General features: G+C 42.5%; 1 protein-coding gene across 2 annotated transcripts in view; it reads right to left on the reverse strand.

Annotated features, from left to right (window-relative positions):
• fam222ba (family with sequence similarity 222 member Ba) overlaps positions 1-5297 on the reverse strand; it is an 86279-nt gene extending 80982 nt beyond the window's left edge. Inside the window, exons 1-2 of one of the 2 annotated variants that reach the window (XR_012099869.1) lie at positions 5168-5297; positions 1784-3260 (exon numbers count right to left, since the gene is read on the reverse strand). The gene's annotated coding sequence lies outside the window, so the exon portion shown is untranslated. Of the gene's footprint in view, positions 1-1783; positions 3261-5167 lie in introns of those variants that run through there. The other variant, XM_073053113.1, reaches the window with a different exon arrangement.
• Positions 5298-20168: the final 14871 nt, after the last annotated feature.

Raw genomic sequence — 20168 nt, forward strand, 5'->3', positions numbered from 1 at the left:
TCAGGAAATGGAAATGCTGTTACAGCACAATAAACTTTAAATAGGAAACGCACATTGCAAGTAACAGTTAGAAAAATGCTCTCAAGCCTTAGAGAATCAGTCTCTGGCATAGATAAAATTTGAAATATTGGGTAACTCAGGGAACTATAAGCAGACAAAGCACCAGGACCAGGATACATCACTACTTGGTATGGCAACTGTTCTGCCCGAGACCATGAAACGCTGCAGAGTCATAGACATAGCTCAACACACAGAAAAATCAGTTTCTCCTCCATGAACTGCCTTGGTAAATCAGCAAACATAAGCAAATACCCCAGGCATTCTCTCTTCTTCACCCTCCCATCAGACAGAAAGCATGTATCACCAGGTAAAACAAGCTTTTATCCCACTGTTTTAAAACAACTGAACAGTTCCCTATTGTGATTAAATAGATTCTTGACCTCACAATCTACCTCCTCATAGCCTGGCATCTTACTATCTGCTTGCACTGCACCTTTTCTGATTGGAACACTTTATTCTGCATTCTATTGTTTTTCCCTTGTACCACCTCAATGTACTGATTGCATGCATGAATTACATGCAAAACAAAGCTTTTTAAATTGTACCTCAGGGCATGTGACAATACTAAACTAATTTACCAATCTATTTAACTTACCCAGTGGTCTGCAACCAAAGGCTTTCACAGGAGGTGGCTGAATTTTTTCAAAACTCGTTAAATTCCAGGTAGCTACCTGAAAACTGGAAAGCTACTCATGTGACTGCCTTGTTTAAAAAGGTGGCTGTCATCCAGAGGTCAATGAGTTTAAAATCTATTGTTGGCTACTGGGTAGTCAACAATCAATGAGGAAGTGACGAATTATTTAGGCAGAATACATTCAAACTTGGTGAATGCAGTTTTATAAAAAGTAAATTATTTTGACAAATTTTCTTCATTTTTTTTTAAAAAAGGATGTGACAGGGAGAGTTAATAGAAGGGAACCTGCAGATATTGTGTATTTAGGTTTCCTGAAGGCATTTGACAAGACTGTTGTACAAATTAAGATCACGGGGTATTGAAAGAATTGCATTAGCATGAATGGAAAACAGTTTATCACACAAAACACACATAGAGTAACAGGGCAAGTACACAGAATGGCGGGTGCCTGGAACGCACTGCCAAGTGTGTGGTACCGGACGCAAACATGCTAAGTGTTTAAAAAACTCTTAAATCGGAATTTGAAGAGAATGGGGGGGGATAAGGATATTGTGTTGGCAGAAGGGATTAGTTTAGTTAGGCATTTAATTACTAGTTTAATTAGCTTGGCACAACAATATGGATGGTTGGTTTCTAGCCCACAATTGTTTATCACAGGTAGCTCTGTGATGATGTGTATTACCATTATGCAGATTGTGATTGATGGATTAGGGAAGACTACTTGCATTAAGCGGGTTGCATTTGTCAGAGTGCAATCACAGATGGGGAAAGCCTGTTAAATGGGTGCTTAGAAGACAACTACAGCCTGTTCTGCTATAACTCAAACTATTATAATGACTCAAAAACAGTTACTTTCCCCAAGTAGTGCGGCTGATCAACACATCCACCCACTAACCCGCACCCCCCCCCAAACCCCCACCAGCACTATTTTATCGTTTGCTGTCGGTCACCTTATGTACAGACACTCTTGTGCCTTGCATCACTTTATGGACATACAATTAATGTATATAAGCTATAAGCAGATATTGTGTGTTTATTATTATTATTGTTTTCTTTCACTTTGTATTTTCTCCATGCTGCATCAGATCTGGCTGACTTCATTTCTTTGCGGGAATGGAACCCACTCTCGGGGTTTCATAACTGGCCATGTTCGGCATGCCGAGGGTTTGGCCTAAGAGTCCGGCTCGGACTTAGAAGCCTAAGATCTCGGGGCTCTGGAGACGAGCAGATCGAGGGTCCGTGTCACGGCAGGAGGTCCGTGTTCTTCAGGGGAGTCGATACATCTATAGCGGTGTGCCTGGAAACCCGAGACCTTTAAGATCTTCAGGCACAGAGCTCAAAAAAGTGATGTAATGGACTTTTAACATTGTAAATCAGCGAGTGGTCTGTTACGTCTCCCTGCACGCTGGGAAGACGGAGGCACCACTTTCTCCCTTATTAGGGAGCGAGAGAGTCTGTGGTAAGTCATATACCAGGTGAAAAGCTAAGTGTTTGGGGCAAGTCGGTGTCTTTGCTGTTGCTTTGCTCACGCTTGAGTGCTCGGTGGCGAGTGCTCATGCTTTTTTTGGCCGGTGGGATTGTTACTTGCTGCCGCTTACGCATGGGAGGGGGAGAGAGGTGGGGACTTCGGGGTTCTAACATTTAACTGTCGTTCATTCTTTGGGGCACTCCTCTGTTTTCATGGATAGTTGCGAAGAAAAAGCATTTCAGGATGTGTATTGTATACATTTCTCTGACATTAAACTGGACCTTTGAACTGGATAAGAGGCATAGAGTGGACAGTCAGAGACTTTTTCCTTGGGCAGAAATGACAAATATGGCAGGGTACATAATTTTAAGGTGATTGGAGGGGGAATGTCGGATGTAAGTTCTTTACATAGAGAGTGGTGAGTGCATGGAGTTGCAAAGTTATTGGCAGAGGCAGATACAGTAGGGGCATTTAAGAGACCATTAGACAGATACATGGAAGATAGAGTAGGTTTAAAGATTGGCATAACAGCATGGGCCGAAGTGCCTATACTGTGCCGTACTGTTATATGTCTAAAAGAAGCCTGGGAAGGGCTGTTGTATCACGAAGCTAGATGATTTGGGCTTATAACTATTGGAGTTTAGAAGAATGAAGATGACATTCAAACATATTACATCCAAAGGAGACCTGGCAGGATAGATATTCTCACGAGTGGGAGAGTCATGAACAATAGGACATCGCTGCAAAATAAGGGGCCAGTCACTTAAAACAGATGTCATAAGTAATTTTTTCTTGAGGGTGGTAAAGGCCAGATCATTTAAGGTAGAGATAGATAAATATTTCAGAATCAGATTTAATATCACTGACATATGGCATGAAATTTGAAATTTTGGGCAACAGTGCAATGCAAAGACACAAAAATCTATATATTACTGTACAAAGATAGAGAGTTGAAACCAGCAGGGATCAGCCATGACCATATTCAATTGCGGGGCAGGTTTGAGAAGTCTCGTGGCCTCCTCTCCTCTATTTTCTTGCATTCTTGTTTTCTGTTCAACCCACTTACAGTGTCAGCCCAATTAAATGTCACTACGAAGCCTGAAATTAGAAAGGACTTTGGAGAGTAAATTATACTTCAGAGTATGTACAGTATAACATGTTTTTTTTAAACAAATGGCAGCCACATGGAAACAATTAGCAAATGTACATGATATCTAACTCCCTCGAAAATTACTGTCCACTCACTGTAATTAGTCCAGTTAAATAAACTTGCAAACAGATAGGGAAAAAAACATCTGTATTGTCAGATTTTCCCAAATAACATTAATGTACAAGATGTCAACAGAAAACATACAACTTCCATTTGAGGAACTGCAGCTTAATTTTTAAGTAAATAGACTGCACATCTGAAGTCTGCCCTGCTACTCAACTGACTGAGCAGAAAATCTAAATGCAAGTGTCTGCATTATCCAGAGTCACAAAGTACAGACTGAGAATTAAACTGATGAAATTTGCCTAGCAACCAACTCATTAAAAGCAGAGTTCAGAAACAGGCCAGCAATCCATTCACTCCCTTATCTCCCCTATAATAGTTAACAGTCTCCAGCCACCATCCTTCAGGAACTCCCATACTATATTCATAAAATAATTTGCCTCATAGCACTTGAAAATAATATTTCTTTGCTGTAAGTGCTTTGGAAGATGTTACAGAAATGCAAATCTAAGAATCATAACAAGCCACACTGCTATATCAAATTTCCCCGTATTTTGTCTTCCTTCACACAAAATTGAAAACGGTGCAGGGCGGGGGTGACGGACACACACTGAAAGCAAAAGATTACACAACTAAAATTAATTGTCATTCTCTGAGGAGACGATGGTAGGTGGATGGGGACATTTGGTAAGTGATGACAGGCGCCACACAAATGATCTGTCACAATGATTCGCTGCTAATCAATTCAAGATAAATTGGCTCCAAGAACACACGACTTGCTTTGGTTTGGCGAGTAGAATCACCTTTAACAATGGCGCACTGTAAAGATTGCCTCGACTGATTGAACTGTGCATCAAGCCGCAAGGTTATGTCATACCACAAAAACCTCTAGTTCTTCAAATGAAAAAGGGCCGACAACTCTGACTATCCCTTCCCACATTAATCTTTACGAGACAGACACCGTCATGGCTTTATCGATAGAGGTTTTAAAGATCGACACAGATCACCATCCCCTGCAAATTCTCCATTTAAGGGAGAATTCAATGAATCTTTACCTCTTTCATTTCCATTAACCGTGCATTACATACCTCTGTACTTTAAAAGAATTACCCACTCATTCATTTAAAACATACGATCTTGGAGTTTATTTTTTCGAAGTTAACTTTTAATACTTTTTCACATCTCAGCGAAAAATTAAATAAAACTTTGGCTTCAGCGGTTGTGCAATTTGCAGAGGACTCCATCCAGTGAATGAAAGGCCAGAAACAATCCACATCTATCACTTTCTGGTGGAGATTTTTAGACATTTAAAAAGTTAAATGGATACAACTAGTGGACTTTACTCTTAAATGCTTTCGGCAAAGGCTGCAACCTCCACATAGAGGGATCGGCGACATTTGTTTTTTCCAATTTTTAAAAAATATATTTTTTTTAATACCACCCAGAATAAATTTCATTTAGGCACATTAAGAGAAAGCGAGCAAAAACACCTTGGCTTCAGAAGCTCGAGCCTCTGCCAGACGTAAGGTGGCAGCTGGTGTGATCGACAACGACCTCGACCAATGAGAAACCAGGCTGATTATCAACGCCCCACCCGTTAAGGGCAAAACAAGCCAATCAATGAAGAGGCGTCGCAGAACTTCCGCCAGCAAGTCCGGTTGCCGGGCGCCCGCCCCTCTTTTGTTAACTCTCCGACGCCACCACAATAATTTTTTTTTAAAAAGGAATGATCTCTAACAGACCAGGGAGGCAGGAGTAATTAAGTAACCCAGGAAGGCCGACGGACACTTACTTTCTGTGGAGCTGACAGGACTGCATAGTTAAACTGTGGGTAAGGTCATGGATTCGTTCGCTCCCTCGGCTCGCGCTGCTTCTGCGGCAAAAAAAACGCCAGACGCAGCGACTGATGGCGCATGCGTTCTGTCAGCTCCCAAGGACGCATGTCGTTTGCCGACAACCGGCAGTGCATGCGTATTCACTCCACAATCGGCAGTATCAAAGGGGGCATGTCCTTTACCGGCATGTGCGTCGAGTGTTTATTCATTTCCATAGATGCTGCCTGACCTGCTGAGTTCTTCCAGCATCTTGCGTGTGTTGCTGTGGATTTACAGCATCTGCAGAACTTCTCGTGTGTATGATTTACTAAAACACCTGACTGGGAGCCCACAGCATTCCGAGATAGACCATCCCAAAGAATCACAACTCTTATGACAGACCTCTCCCTCTAGTGCCCAAAAGGCAATTCCATCACGCTGCTTCTCTCCTCGGAATCAACATGGGAATATCAGAGTTCCCTCCTCTTCTACTGAAAGCCTGCTGATTCTAACTTTCTCACTCTTGTCATGTGTTGTGGACATAGCTGGTAGTCCGTATTTATCCCTAATTCCCTTTAAAGAAGATCTGGCATCATTACTTTATTTCCCCTTCCACAAAGTATCAAAGATCCAAATAAATTTATTATCAAACTGCATATATGAGAGAGGGATTAGCTTTATTTGTCACATATACATCAAAACACACGGTGAAATGCATCATTTTGTGTCAACAACCAACACAGTCTAAGAGCGTGCTGGTGGCAACCCACAAGTGGGCGTTTCTGTACCAGGCTGTGATGCAACCATACAGATTATCCTAACTAGTTACATCACAGCCTGGTGTAGAAACACCAATGCTCAAGAATGGAAAAGCCTACAGAAAGTATTGGATACAGCTCAGGTGTGGCGACGCTTCACCTGTGAGTCTGACGGGGTCATATACTGTGTTCGGTGCTCTCAGTGCGCCTCTTGCATATCGGTGAGACCCGACGTAGGTTGGGAGACTGCTTCGCCGAGCATCTACGCTCTGTCCACCAGAACAGGCGGGATCTCCCAGTGGCCATCTATTTTAATTCCACTTCCCATTCCCATTTTGATATGTCCATCTTCCTCTGCTGTCAGGATAAAGCCACACTTAGGTTGAAGGAACAACACCTTGTATTCTGTCTGGATAGCCTCCAAGCTGATTGTATGAACATCGATTTCTCAAACTTCCAGTGTTGCCTCCCCCCACCCGTCACCATTTCCCAACCCCTTGTCCATCTCTTTGCCCGCCATCGTCTCCCTCTGGTGCTCCACCTCCCCCCCCCCCTTTTTTTTCTTTCATGGCCTTCTGTCTCTTTCACCAATCAATTTACTAGCTCTTTGCTTCATCCCTCCTCCTCCAAGTTTCATCTATTGCCTGGCGTTTCTCTCTCCCCTCCCCCCACCTTTCAAATCTACTCCTCAGCATTTTTTTCTCCAGTCCTGCCGAAGGATTTTGGCCCGAAATGTCAACTGTACTTTTTTCCATAGACGCTGCCTGGCCTGCTGAGTTCCTCCAGCATTTTGTGTGTGTTGCTTAGATTTAGCCCAGATTATTACAGCAAGAACATATCTACAAGGAGTGCTGTCACAAGAAAGCAGCATCCATCATCAAAGTTCGAAGTAAATTCATTATCAAACTACATATGTCACCATATACAGTACAAACCTGAGATTCATTTTCTTGTGAGTGTACTCAATGAATCCAATAACCATAATAGAATTGATACTGCACCAATAGGGTGAACGATCAGTGTGCAAAAGACAACAAACTGAAAAAATACAAAAAGAAAGAAATAAGAAGTTGGCATGGAAGTTAGAAAGCAACACACACAAAATGCTGGAGGAACTCAGCAGGCCAGGCAGCATCTATGGAAAAGAGTAAACAGTTGGTGTTTCATGCTAAGACCCTTCGTCAAGACTGAGAGGGAAGGGGCAAGATGCCTGAGTTAAATGGTGGGGGTGAGAAAGAGATTAGCTGGAAGGTGATAGGTGAAGCCAGGTGGGTGGGAAAGCTCAAGGGCTGGCTGGAGACGAAAGAATCTGATAGGAGAGAAGGGATCATGAGAGAAAGGGAAGGAGGAAGGGACCCAGGGGGAAGTAATAGGCAGGTGAGAGGAAGTAAAATTTCAAAGTGGTGAATAGAGGAAGGGGGTATTTTTGTTCACCAGAAGGAGAAATCGATATTCATGCCATCAGGTTCGAGGGTACCCAGACGGAATATGAGGTGTTGCTCCTCCACCCTGAGGGTGGCCTCATCTTGGCACAAGAAGAGGCCATGGACTGACACATTGGAGTGGGAATTGGAATTGGCCACCAGGAAGTTTTGCTTTTGATGGATGGAGTGGGGGTGCTTGACAAAGTGGCCCCCCAATTTATGACAGGTCTCATCAATGTAGAGGAGGCCGCATCAAGCACCGGTCGCAATAGACGACCTCAGCAGATTCGCAGGTGAAATATTGCCTCACCTGGAAGGACTGTTTGAGGCCCTGAATGAAGTTGAGGTGAATGGGCAGGTGTAGCTGTCTGGCTACTCACTTCAACTCTCCCTCTCATTCCCTTTCGGATATGTCCATACATGGCCTCCTCTACTGCCATGATGAGGCCAAACTTCGGTTGGAGGAACAACATCTCATATACCATCTGGGTAGACTCCAGCCCCTTGGTATGAACATCGAATTCTCCAACTTCCGGTAATTCCCTCCCTCTCCCTTCCCCATCCCACCTTCACTCTGTCTCCTCTTCTAGCTGCCTATCACCTCTCATGACTCTGCCTTCTTCTACTACCCATAGTGCTTTCCCCTGAGATTCCTTCTTCACCTCTCCTGCCTATCCCCTCCCTGCTTCCCCTCCCCCACCCCTTGATCTTTCCTCTGATTGGTCTTCCACCGTCTCCCCACCTTCTTTATAGGGCCCCTGCCCCCTCCTTCTTTAGTCCTGACAAAGCATTTCGACCCAAAACATTGACTGCTTCTTTCAACGGATGCTGCCCAACCTGCTGAGTTCATCCAGCTTGTTTCTACGTCTTGATTTGACCACAGCATCTGCAGTGTACTTTGTGTTTAGCTTTTCGGCTGCTTGCAGGGTTAAGTGCCTCAAGGGAGATTAGTGGGGAGGGACGAATGGACAAGAGAATCCCAGAGATCCCTGTGGAAAGTTGGGAGGGGGTAGGTAAAGATGTGTTTGGTGGTAGGATCCTTTTGGAGTTGGAGGATAATGTGTTGGATCTGGATGCTTATAGAGTGGTAGGTAAGAACAAGAGGGACTCTGTCACTGATACGATGGCAGGAAGATGGGGTGAGTGCAGATGGACAGGAAATGGAGTAATTGCAAGTAAGGGCAGCGTCATATGCTAAAAGTGATTACAAAAAATACACACAACTGGAAAAGTACTGGCAGTGATAATACTCATAATTATTTTTTGCACATTGGTTGTTTCTCATTCTTTTTGTATAGTTTTTCATTGATTCTATTGTATTTCTTTGCTCTACTGTGAATGCCCACAAGAAAATGAATCTCAGGGTTTATACAGTGACATATACTCTACTTTGATAATAAATTTACTTTGAAACAAGTGTTGCCACAAAGCATGCCCATAACTCACTAACCTTAACACGTACCTTTTTGGATTGTGGGAGGACATCAGAGTACCCAGAGGAAACTCACATGGTCTCAGGGAGAACATATAAACTCCTTATAGACAGCGTCAGGAATCAAACCCCAATCAGTGATCAGTGGTGCTATAAAATGATTGCTCTACAATGCCACCATAGAATATTTCAGAGTGTCAAGGAGATATATAGTAGTCTGTTACCATTTACTATCTTGAGATTAATTTTCTTGCAGGCATTAATGGGGGTAAAAGAAGTAAAACAATAGAATTTACAAAACACACACAAAATGCTGGAGGAACTCAGCAGGCCAGGCAGCAATCTATGGAAAAGAGTATAGTTGTCATTTCAGGCCTATTCCTTTCATCAGGAGTCTTTTCCATAGATGCTGCCTGGCCTGCTGAGTTCCTCCAGCATTTTATGTGTGTTGCTTGGATTTCCAGCATCTGCAGATTTTCTCATGTTTGAGAATTTATGAAAAATTATACATAAACAGACAAAGGATGACACAGTGCCAAGAGGTACAGGAGCCTTAGGTCCCACACCACCAGATTCAGGAACAGTTATTACCCTGCCTGCTTCCTTACCCAAGGGTATTAATGGGAATAAGCTCCCACTACCTATTAAATGCTCCCAGTAGTGTGTCTCAAATAGCCTCTGACAACCAAGTCTAGCTCCTGGCCCTCGCATGTGGTTTAGCTACTAAGCCTGGTGGAACCATATCTACTGACAGGAGAAGGGGCAAAGGAGGAATACTGGTGCCTTAAAACCAGTCATTTTGGGCAGATGGGGCTTGCCTACCATGGTTGGCAGCTCATTTAGGAGAAGGAAAGCTCTGACCTCAAAACTCCTCTGCCTTGTGGCTATACCCACTCACAGGGAAGGCTCTGGGAGTAAACCCCAAAGGAAAAATCTGGAGCTGGAGTTCCTAAGGCAGTCCTACGTTGAGTTCAATGCTGACTGGCAACTCCTGCAATGCCACTGGTGCCCAACTGTATCAGTCTCTGCTGATCCTTTTGGTTCATCAGCTGTGCGGAGAGAGGGAGCCTGCGACACAGGCAACAGCTGGCTCTCCATAACATATTGCCCTGGTCTGCATTTCATCCATGGTCCAACTGGGCCTCAGACTCAGTTAACCTAAACCATCAGGCTCCTGAACCAGTGGAAGGAGTTCGTCCATTCTCTCCCTGATCCTTTGGGTGGGCCGGTTTCCTTCCACTTTCCAAAGACCTATGGCTTGGGTTAGTAAGTCGTGGCTGTACTATGCTGAGGCCAGAAGCATGCCAACACTTGCGGGCTGCCCCCAGCATAAATATCATGTGCTGGTTGTTGACGCAAATGACACATTTCACTCTTTGTTTCGATATACAAGTCATAAATAAAGCTTATCTATCTAAAAACAACTAATGAGTAAAGAAAGATAAACCATGCAAATAAAAAAATAATACTGAGAACATGAGTTTTAAAAAGTCCTTGAAAGTGAGTCTGTAATCCATAGAATCAGTTTAGAGTTGTGGTGAGTGAGTAAGGTTATCCACACTGGTTCAGGAGCCTGATGGTTGTAGGGTAATAACTTTCCTGAACCTGATGGTGTTAGACCTAAGGCTTCAGTACCTCTTGTCTGATGGTAGTAGTGAGAAGAGTGTGTGGCTTGGATGGTGGGGGTCTTTGATAATGGATGCTGTTTTTTGTGGCACATATACTCAATGGTATGGACGGCTTTGCCGATGATGGACTGGTCTCTATCTATCACTTTCTGTAAACTTTTCCATACCTGAGCACTGGTGTTTGCATACCAGCATATTCTCCACTGTGCCTCCTGAGAAGTTTGTCAACGTTTATGGAGTCATGTTGAATCCACTTGTAATGTCCTGGTTAGGATTTCGTCTGCTATGCTGTGAGGTATTTTATTTTAGCAGTTTTCTATAAAAGTGTGCCCCAGCAGTACAAACTTCTAAGAAAGGGGAGGCACTGTCAGGCTTCTTTGTGATGCTGGTCCCAAGACAGCTCCTCTAATCTGTTACCACCAAGGAACGTGCAGCTACTGACAAGGATCAGCCATTCACAATTAAAATCTCCTGAAACAGATCCACCCAGTTAATTCTCAGATGGATGTTGAAGACTCCCAAATCCCATGTCTATGAGCAGGAAGTGTTCCCCAGTATCCTGTGACTGACATCAATAAAGTGAGATGATAGAGTCACTTTCACATTACTTGTGAGAGTCCTGCGCTAATTGGTTATCCTGTTTCCTTCATTAGAACACTTCATGGGTCACAAAGCCCTCTGGGTTGTCCAGGGATTCCAAGTAAAGCATTAGAAGATTAAAAAGATTACAATTATTTGTCATATGTACATCGAAACATACAGTGAAATGCATCATTTTGCATCAAATCAGCGAGCAAATCAAATCTGGGGGCAGCACGTAAATGTTGCCAAGCTTCCAGCACCAACAGAGTAAGACCTCTACATACTAACCCAATAAGTTCAATTATCATTCAACCATACATGAACACCCAAGAATACAGCCAAACAAAACAATGTTACTCCAGGGCCAAGGTGCAAAATACAGAACCCACAGTCACACACAGCACAAGGCACAAGTAGCACATATATGTATTTGGAATGTGGGAGGGAACCGACATGGTCACAGGGAGAACGTAAAAACTCCTTAAAGACAATAGCAGCAATTGAACTCTAATCTTACAGTTGGTATGCTATAAAGCGTTACAATAACTGCTGTACTACCATGTTATGAAACAACAACCCTTGTCTCAATAAACAGAAAGGAAATTGCTGCAGCCCTAGAGAAGGGCTGATTAGAAATGAGTGATAACCAGTGCACTATCTCTGGACCCGAATCTTGATTTGAGAGTTCAGCCCAGCACTTTTAATGAATCTGCCCATTGTGTTACATGGTTGTATAGACACTGAACCATTCATTTTGTGTAACTATATAGTGTCCTGTGACAGTTGCCTCCAGTTATAGATAGAAATCCTAATTAGGTTGTTTGGAAATTTTAATAGGCTACTCAACATTTTCATCTCCAAACAAGCCTGTAGCCATAAGAATCTGGCACAGATCTTCCTTGCCTTGCTGCCCGAAGGCACTGCCTTGTCTGTCATTAAGCAATCAGCTTTGAGGTAATTTAGTGCACACTGACGTGCAGGTGCTCATTTGCCCTTTATCCCTGTGTTAATGTATTATATTAAAAGTCAGCCAGTCTGCAAACATCAACTCCAGTCTCTTTCTTTAAAATGTTTTACCCATCTTGAAAGTTGAATTGAAGCTCTTGTGCTAAAGAAATGAAAAAGAACTTATTTAGCTTTAGAGCGGCGCAAACAAAATACTACAGAAACTCAGCGAGTCAGGCAATATCCATCAAAAATAATGAACAGTTCCATCTCTCCAAGAGGCTGAATAGGCTTCCAAAGTTAACATCTTATCTGAAAGCCAACAACTGCTGTATCACCAGAGTCCTGGTCTGGGTTCTGTGGTAAAAGTTTTTGGACCATGCTTTGAACTTTCCACCTTCTGAATGAAGCTGTTTATGTACCAGATTGTTCTCTATTTTTGTCAGTGGGTCCCAATTTAGATTAAAGATAAAAGCCCCATTAACCTGATCAGCATAGCAGTTGAATGTATTGTGGAAATCTCATGTTCAGTGCTTATTGTAATTTGACCATAAAGCATTGGAACAGAATTAGGCAATTTCATCATGGCTGATTTATTTTCCTTCTCAACCCTATAACCTTTGACACCCTCACTAATCAAGAACCTATCAAACCCTGCTTTAAATATATCCAATGACTTGGCCTCCACAGCTATCTGTGACAATGAATTCCACAGAATCACCATCCTCTGACTAAAGAAATTTCTCATCCCTGTCTTAAATAGACATTCTTTTATTCTGAGCCTGTGACCTCAAGTCCCAGATTCCTCCACTGTCGGAAACATCCTTTCCACATCCACTCTATCTAGGCCTTTCAATATTTGATAGGTTCCGATGAGATCCCCTCTCATTTTCTAAACTCTAGTGAGTACAGATCCAGAGCCATGAACGTTGGAAGACATGACTTGATAATTCCATCTTCCTTCCTCTGAGGAACTATCAGTGACCAGCAATTATTGTACTACCCTGCACTGTTTGGTGCATTTTATGTACCGTAGTCGTGTGCAGGTCTGTAGTCTAGAGCAGTTTTTATGTTATTTTACGTAGTCTAGTGTAGCTTTGTGCTGTCTCACATAGTCTAGTGTAGTTTTGTGTTGTTTCATGTAGCACCAGGGTTCCGGAGGAATGTTGTTTCATTTTTACCGTGTTCTGTACCAGCAGTTTATGGTTGAAATGACAATAAAAGCAACTTGAATTTGAACTTGATCAGCTCATCACAGATTGATTCCAGGAGATGATGTGTGAAAGATCTCCTGCAGTCCCAGAATCAACTCCTACAATAACCATGAAGGAAGCCCCAGGACCTGAGATTGTTTCACAGCCACGTTTCACCTGCCAAGCAGAGTAACCCCCACCACCCCCACCTCCAGTCAGGAAAGATGCTATCCCACAAGAATAAGAAATCCTCTGCAATGATTAACTCTTTAGGCCTGAATGGGACAATTTAAAATTTACAATGTTATGGACATCTGTATATTGTAGTTGTATTATATAGTATACTGTGTATATAGTTGAGATGCATTCTCTATTGAGTTGGAGTTTATAGCTAAGCAGGGAGGAGTGATAGATAGATAGATAGATACTTTATTCATCCCCATGGGGAAATTCAACATTTTTTTCCAATGTCCCATTGGAATACAATACACTTATTGTAGCAAAACTAATTACATACAATACTTAACTCAGTAAAAATATGATATGCATCTAAAATCACCCTCTCAAAAAGCATTAATAAATAGCTTTTAAAACGTTCTTAAGTAGTTTACTTAAATACATTGAGCCCTAACCCCGGCACTTTAACATATCTTACTCCTGGCGGTTGAATTGTAAAGCCGAATGGCATTGGGGAGTATTGATCTCTTCATCCTGTCTGAGGAGCATTGCATTGATAGCAACCTGTCGCTGAAACTGCTTCTCTGTCTCTGGATGGTGCTATGTAGAGGATGTTCAGGGTTTTCCATAATTGACCGTAGCCTACTCAGCGCCCTTCGCTCTGCTACCGATGTTATACTCTCCAGTACTTTGCCCACAACAGAGCCCGCCTTCCTTACCAGCTTATTAAGACGTGAGGCATCCCTCTTCTTAATGCTGCCTCCCCAACACGCCACCACAAAGAAGAGGGTGCTCTCCACAACTGACCTATAGAACATCTTCAGTATCTCACTACAAACATTGAATGATGCCAACCTTCTAAGGAAGTACAGTCAACTCTGTGCCTTCCTGCACAAGGCATCTGTGTTGGCAGTCCAGTCTAGCTTCTCGTCTAACTGTACTCCCAGATACTTGTAGGTCTTAACCTGCTCCACACATTCTCCATTAATGATCACTGGCTCCATATGAGGCCTAGATCTCCTAAAGTCCACCACCATCTCCTTGGTCTTGGTGATATTGAGACGCAGGTAGTTTGAGTTGCACCATATCACAAAGTCCTGTATCAGTTTCCTATACTCTTCCTCCTGTCCATTCCTGACACACCCCACTATGGCCGTGTCATCAGCGAACTTCTGCACATGGCAGGACTCCGAGTTATATTGGAAGTCTGATGTGTACAGGGTGAACAGGACCGGAGAGAGCACGGTCCCCTGCGGCGCTCCTGTGCTGCTGACCACCGTGTCAGACCTACAGTCTCCCAACCGCACATACTGAGGTCTATCTGTCAAGTAGTCCAATATTTAAGTAATATTGAGTCATATTGTAAATATCATTTGATTAAGTATTCTTGATTGTTTAAGTAATTGATTATGGGTTATATTATCAATATGTGAATTGCATGCATCATCAGGCTACCACATGATACGTGCGCTTCTTGTTTAAAGTTAACACAAAGTTAGACTTGGAGTTTCGAACTCCTGTGTCTTCCTTCGAATTAGGTTAACATTTTGAAGATACAAAGCATAACAGATTCCTGGAGATGATGAGCTGCCATCACAGCACATGGAAGTGGGATGGCAGCCTAGACCTTTAGAATGAGAATTGAAATCAGTTTAAAATCACCGGCACATGTCATGAAATTTGTTGTCTTTGTGGCAGCAGTACCTTGCAATACATAATAATAGAAACAAATGCGAATTACAGTATATATCTATTGTTAAATTAAATAGTATTGCAAAAATAAAAAAGTAGTGAGGTAGTGTTCATGGGTTCAATGTCCATTCAGAAAGCAGATGGCAGAGGGGAAGAAGCTGTTCCTGAATCAGTGAGTGTGTGTTTTCAGGCTCTTGTACCTTCTGCCTGATGGTAGTAATGAGAAGAGGGCATGTCCTAGGTGATGTGAGTTCTTAATGATGGATGCTGCCTTTTGAGGCATTGGTGCTTGAAGATGTGCTGGATATTAAGGAGGCTAGTACCCATGATGGAGCTTTTTGAGTTTACGACTTTCTGCAGCTTATTTCAATCCTATGCAGTACCTGCCCCCCATCCCCAATACCAGATGGTGATGCAGCCAGATAGAATGCTTTCCACAGTATATGTGTAGAAATTTTCAAGTGTCATGGGCAAAGGATAAAGAAACCCTTGCACTTTTCTTCTGTCCTTCAGGATGCCTCAGCTAATCAAATTCAAATTCAGATTTAATTGTCATTCAACCATACATGAATACCCACAAATACAGCCAAACAAAACTGGATTAACTCTGGGGCCAAGGTGCAAAGCACAGTACCAATAGTCACACAGCACAAAGCACATACAAGACAGCTGCAAAATACATAATTTTAATTAAAAAACACAAAGTGTAATGTTTTAATGGCAGCTAGTTTGTAACGTAGGAGACAAAAGCAGACAATGCATGCGTAGCAAGCTCCCAAAAATATATGTAATGTCCATAAATACATGAGATTCTGCAAAGCTGGAAACACACGGAACACTGGAGGAACTCAGAAAGTCAGGCAGCATCTATGGAGGGGAATAAAACAGTTGGCGTTTCGGGCTGAGACCCTTCATCAGAACTGGAAAGGAAGGGTGCAGATGCCAGAATGAGAAGGTGGGTGGAGGGGACAGAGTACAAGCTGGCAGGTGATAGATGAGACCTGCTGAGGGAGAAGATGGGTGGATAGGGGACAGGGAGTGGGGATGAAGTAAGAAGCTGGGAGGTGGTATGTGGAAGTAAAGGACTGAAGAAGGAATCTGATCAGAAAGCAGGGTAGACCATGAGAGAAAGGGAAAGAAGAGGGTAACTAGGGGGAGGTGATGGACAGGTGAGGACAAGAGAAAGGATAAGAGGGGAACCAGAATGGGGAATGGAAAAAGACATAAGGGGGAGGGGGAAGTAATTACTGTATGTTAGAGAAATTGATGTTCATGCCATCAGGTAGTCATGAATATGACCAAATGGTTAAGGAATTTATCAATTTACCATTGTTTCCTTGAGATATCACCCCATAAACTTTAGTCCAGTGAAGAGAAGGCAGTGCCTCAGCATAATGCCTTGTTTTTAAAGGCGACAACTTCAATACTAAGAGAATCTTCTCTGATATTTGTCATGGTGGAGAGGCTTGTGAATTCCTGAGATCCTGAGAGCAATGCCATTGGTTAGGGTCACCCAAGGTCAAGGGGGAGGTGGCAGAAAAAGAGCAATCGAACCAAGACCTCAACAATTGAGCCAGCTGAAGATGATGACACACTACAATGATATGAAGGCAGAGTAAGGCTGCAACAGTGAAGGGTCCCCAACCATCTTGCATTCCACGACACTGGACCCTGAACCCGCACTGCCAAGGTACCCGTGATGGCTGCCCGTGCATCAGCCTCTCTGTGTTAAACAAATTCATGCACAGGCATTCTCCATTAAAGAAATAACCCCTGAGGAGAAAATCATACTCAATTCGAGTGATCATATTACTATACCCACAATTTTTAGGTGAGAGGTAAAGTTTGTTTAAATGTGGGGCCAGATTGGAAAGGTTGGGTGTAGGCCATATTGAGGCAGCAGGGCTGGGGCCCAGGCCTGAGGGAATATAGAAACGGCAGGGCCTGGGTCCAAGACCAAGGAATGACATGAGATTTGACTGATTTAAGTGTGGTCCAAATTTAAAAGGGACGGGCTGGTATTCAGCTCACCGCTGCGTAGGGTTTACTTGTCTCTATGCTGCCCTTCAACTGATGGGCTTCCAAATTGGCTGCAGTAATGAATGGCTTCATATCTGCGAAATCACTTTTGTGAACTTCAGCTCTGAATGTTATTTTAGTTATTTTCATTGTTCACACTATTTGGTTCTTTTTTCTTCGCAGTGGGTGTTTGACAGTCTTATTTTTAATGGGTCCCTTTGGGTTTCTTTGTTTTGTGGCTGCCTGTAAGGAGACAAATCTCAAGATTGTATAATATATATATATATACTTTGATAGTAAATGTTCTTTGAACTTTGAAATAGAAAAGTAAAATGTACTGAAGCTTAGTGGACTCGAGCATTGAACATGAGTACAAGCAACACTGAAAGAGTCATTTCAACAACAGATCAATATTCACACCAGAGACAGAACACCAGAATCCAGCCACAATCTCAGATAACAAAGGAATTAGATCAATAATGGTGCCAGTTTTAGCCTGAAGATAGAGTAACTTGCATTTCCATGGTAACAGCATAAATTATTACATTCCTTCCACTGAGTATGATGACAGACAATGTCACCAACATCTGATTATATTGAGTTTAAAAGCATTTATTTATTTAGAGATACAACACGGTAACAGGCCCATCTGACCCAACAAGCCTGCGCTGCCCAATTACATCCATATGGTCAATTAACCTACTAACCTATATGTCTTTGGAATGCACTGCATCTATGAACCCCTAAGTGTCAAAAAATGCGAGCCAATACAATTCAAAGGTCAGCTGAAGGGGTAGCCAATTAGGACTGAGGCAAGTGAATGGGGGTCTATATAAACGTGAACACTCCCAAAGAGAAACACCAACAACTGCGCACTGAGGATATCACCTTGACTGGTGATGAAACATCTGCAAGCTAATTGCCAAGCTCGGCAAACACCGCAATATCAAACATCTTCGGAATAGTTTAGAAACTTCCCCCCAGCTCTCCACTTTCCACAGGGATGCTCTCTCTGTGATTCTCTTGTCCATTTGTTCCTCTCCACTAATTTCCCTCCTGGTAATTATCCTTACAAGCGGCAGAAGTGCTATACCAGCCCATTCACCTCCTCCTTCAACACCATTCAGGGCCCCGAACAATCCTTCTAAGTGAGGGAACACTTCACCTGCGAATCTGCTGGGGTCGTCTAATGCACCCTGTGGTCTTCTCTATGTTGGTGAGACCCTGTATAGATTGTAGGACCGCTTTGTCGAGAACATTTGGTCCATCTGTGACTATCAGGATTTCCTGGTAACAACCTACTTTAATTCCAATCCCCATTCTAATTCCGACATGTCAGTCCTTAGCCTCTTCTTTTGCAATGATGAGGCCACCCTCAGGGTGGAGGACCAACACCTTATATTCCATCTGGGTAGCCTCCAACCTGATGATATGAACATTGATTTCACATATTTCCAGTAATTTCTCCCCCTCCCTTCTCCCTCTTCTTCAATTCCCTACTCCCCTCTTACCTTATCTCTTCTTACCTGTCTATCATCTCTCCTTGGGTATCGTTTTTCCTTCCCTTTCTCCCATGGTCCATTCTCCTTTCCTATCAGATTCCTTCTCTTTCAACCCTTTAACTTTTCCACCTATCACAATCCAGCTTCTTATTTTATCTCCCCTCTCCACCCACTTGGCTTTACCTATCACCTGCCAGCTTATCCTCCTTCTCCTCTCTCCATCTTCTCGTTCTGACTCCTTTCCATTCCTGATGAAGGGTCTTGGCTCAAAACATCAACTGTTTATTCATTTCTGGACCTGCTGATTTCCTCCAACACTTTGTAGGTGTTATTTTAACAAATGAGCTGGTCATTTTTCACCGTGTGCTCATGGGCTATATAATAGTGACCAAAATTTTACAATTTTTCAATTGTTCTACACTACAATAGGGACCACATTTTAAGAGCTTCACTGTGATGAGTTGTGGAACAATGGAAGTTGAGGAAAATTCTTACTAATTGTCACTTCCCAAAATTTTGCAAAATTCTTGGGTTCCTGCTATATAGAAAGCTCAATACCTGATCTGTTCCCAACTATACCAGACTGAACTAAACCAGAGGGGATAATTTCACTCAACTTCACTCACCCGAACAGTAAACTGTTCCACAATCTATAGACTCACTTTCAAGGACTCTACAACTTACGTTCTCAATATTCATTGCTTATCTATTATTTTTTATAATTTAAAAAATTATTTTGTCTTTTTCTCGTTTTGTATTTGTATAGTCTGTTGGCTTTTGCACATAGGGTGTTTGTCCATCTTTGTGGTTTTTCATTGATTTTATTGTGTTTCTTGTATTTACTGTGAATGTCCACATAAAAATGAATCTCGGGGTTGTATATGGTGACGTATATGTACTTTGATGACAAATTTACTTTGAACTGGTCAGTGGAACTTCAAGTTAGACCCACCAGGTATTCTACTCCTACCCAGTTACAAAGATCAAAGTAATTTTATTATCTCTGTATGTATCCAGTATGTCACCATATGCTACCCCAAGGTTCATTTTTCTTGCAGACATTCATAGGATAATAAAGAATTACATTAGTATTTGTGTAAAACAATAAATAAACAAAGCCCACCAACCAATGTGGAAAAGACAAATTGTGCAAATAAAAAAATAAATAGTAAATAAAACTGAGAACATGAGCTGTACAGAAGAATCCTTGAAAGTGAGTCTGTAGGTTGTGGAATCAGTTCAGTGTTGAAATGAGTGAAGTTATTCATGATGGTTCAGGGGTCTGATGGTTGAAGGGTAATAACTGTTCCTGAACTTCACAGTGTGGCACCTAAGGCTCCTGTATCTCCTTCCCAGTGGTAGCAGTAAAATGAGAACACAAGGCCAGATTGAGAATCCCTCAGGCTGAAGCATGGTAATGGGACAGTGGGTGGGGGGGGTGGGGGTGAGCCATGTCTCAATGAAGCAGTGAACATAGTAATCGTTCACTCTCCTTCACTACACCCACTCAGCAATCATACAGCTGGAAGTGATAGAGTCTGAGTGCATTCCTTCAGATACAGGAACAGAATTAGGCTATCCAGCCCATCAGATCCATTCTGCCATTCACTCATGGCAGATTTTTTTC

Source organism: Hemitrygon akajei, chromosome 8 (genome assembly GCF_048418815.1).
Source record: "Hemitrygon akajei chromosome 8, sHemAka1.3, whole genome shotgun sequence".
Classification (NCBI taxonomy): Eukaryota; Metazoa; Chordata; class Chondrichthyes; order Myliobatiformes; family Dasyatidae; genus Hemitrygon; species Hemitrygon akajei.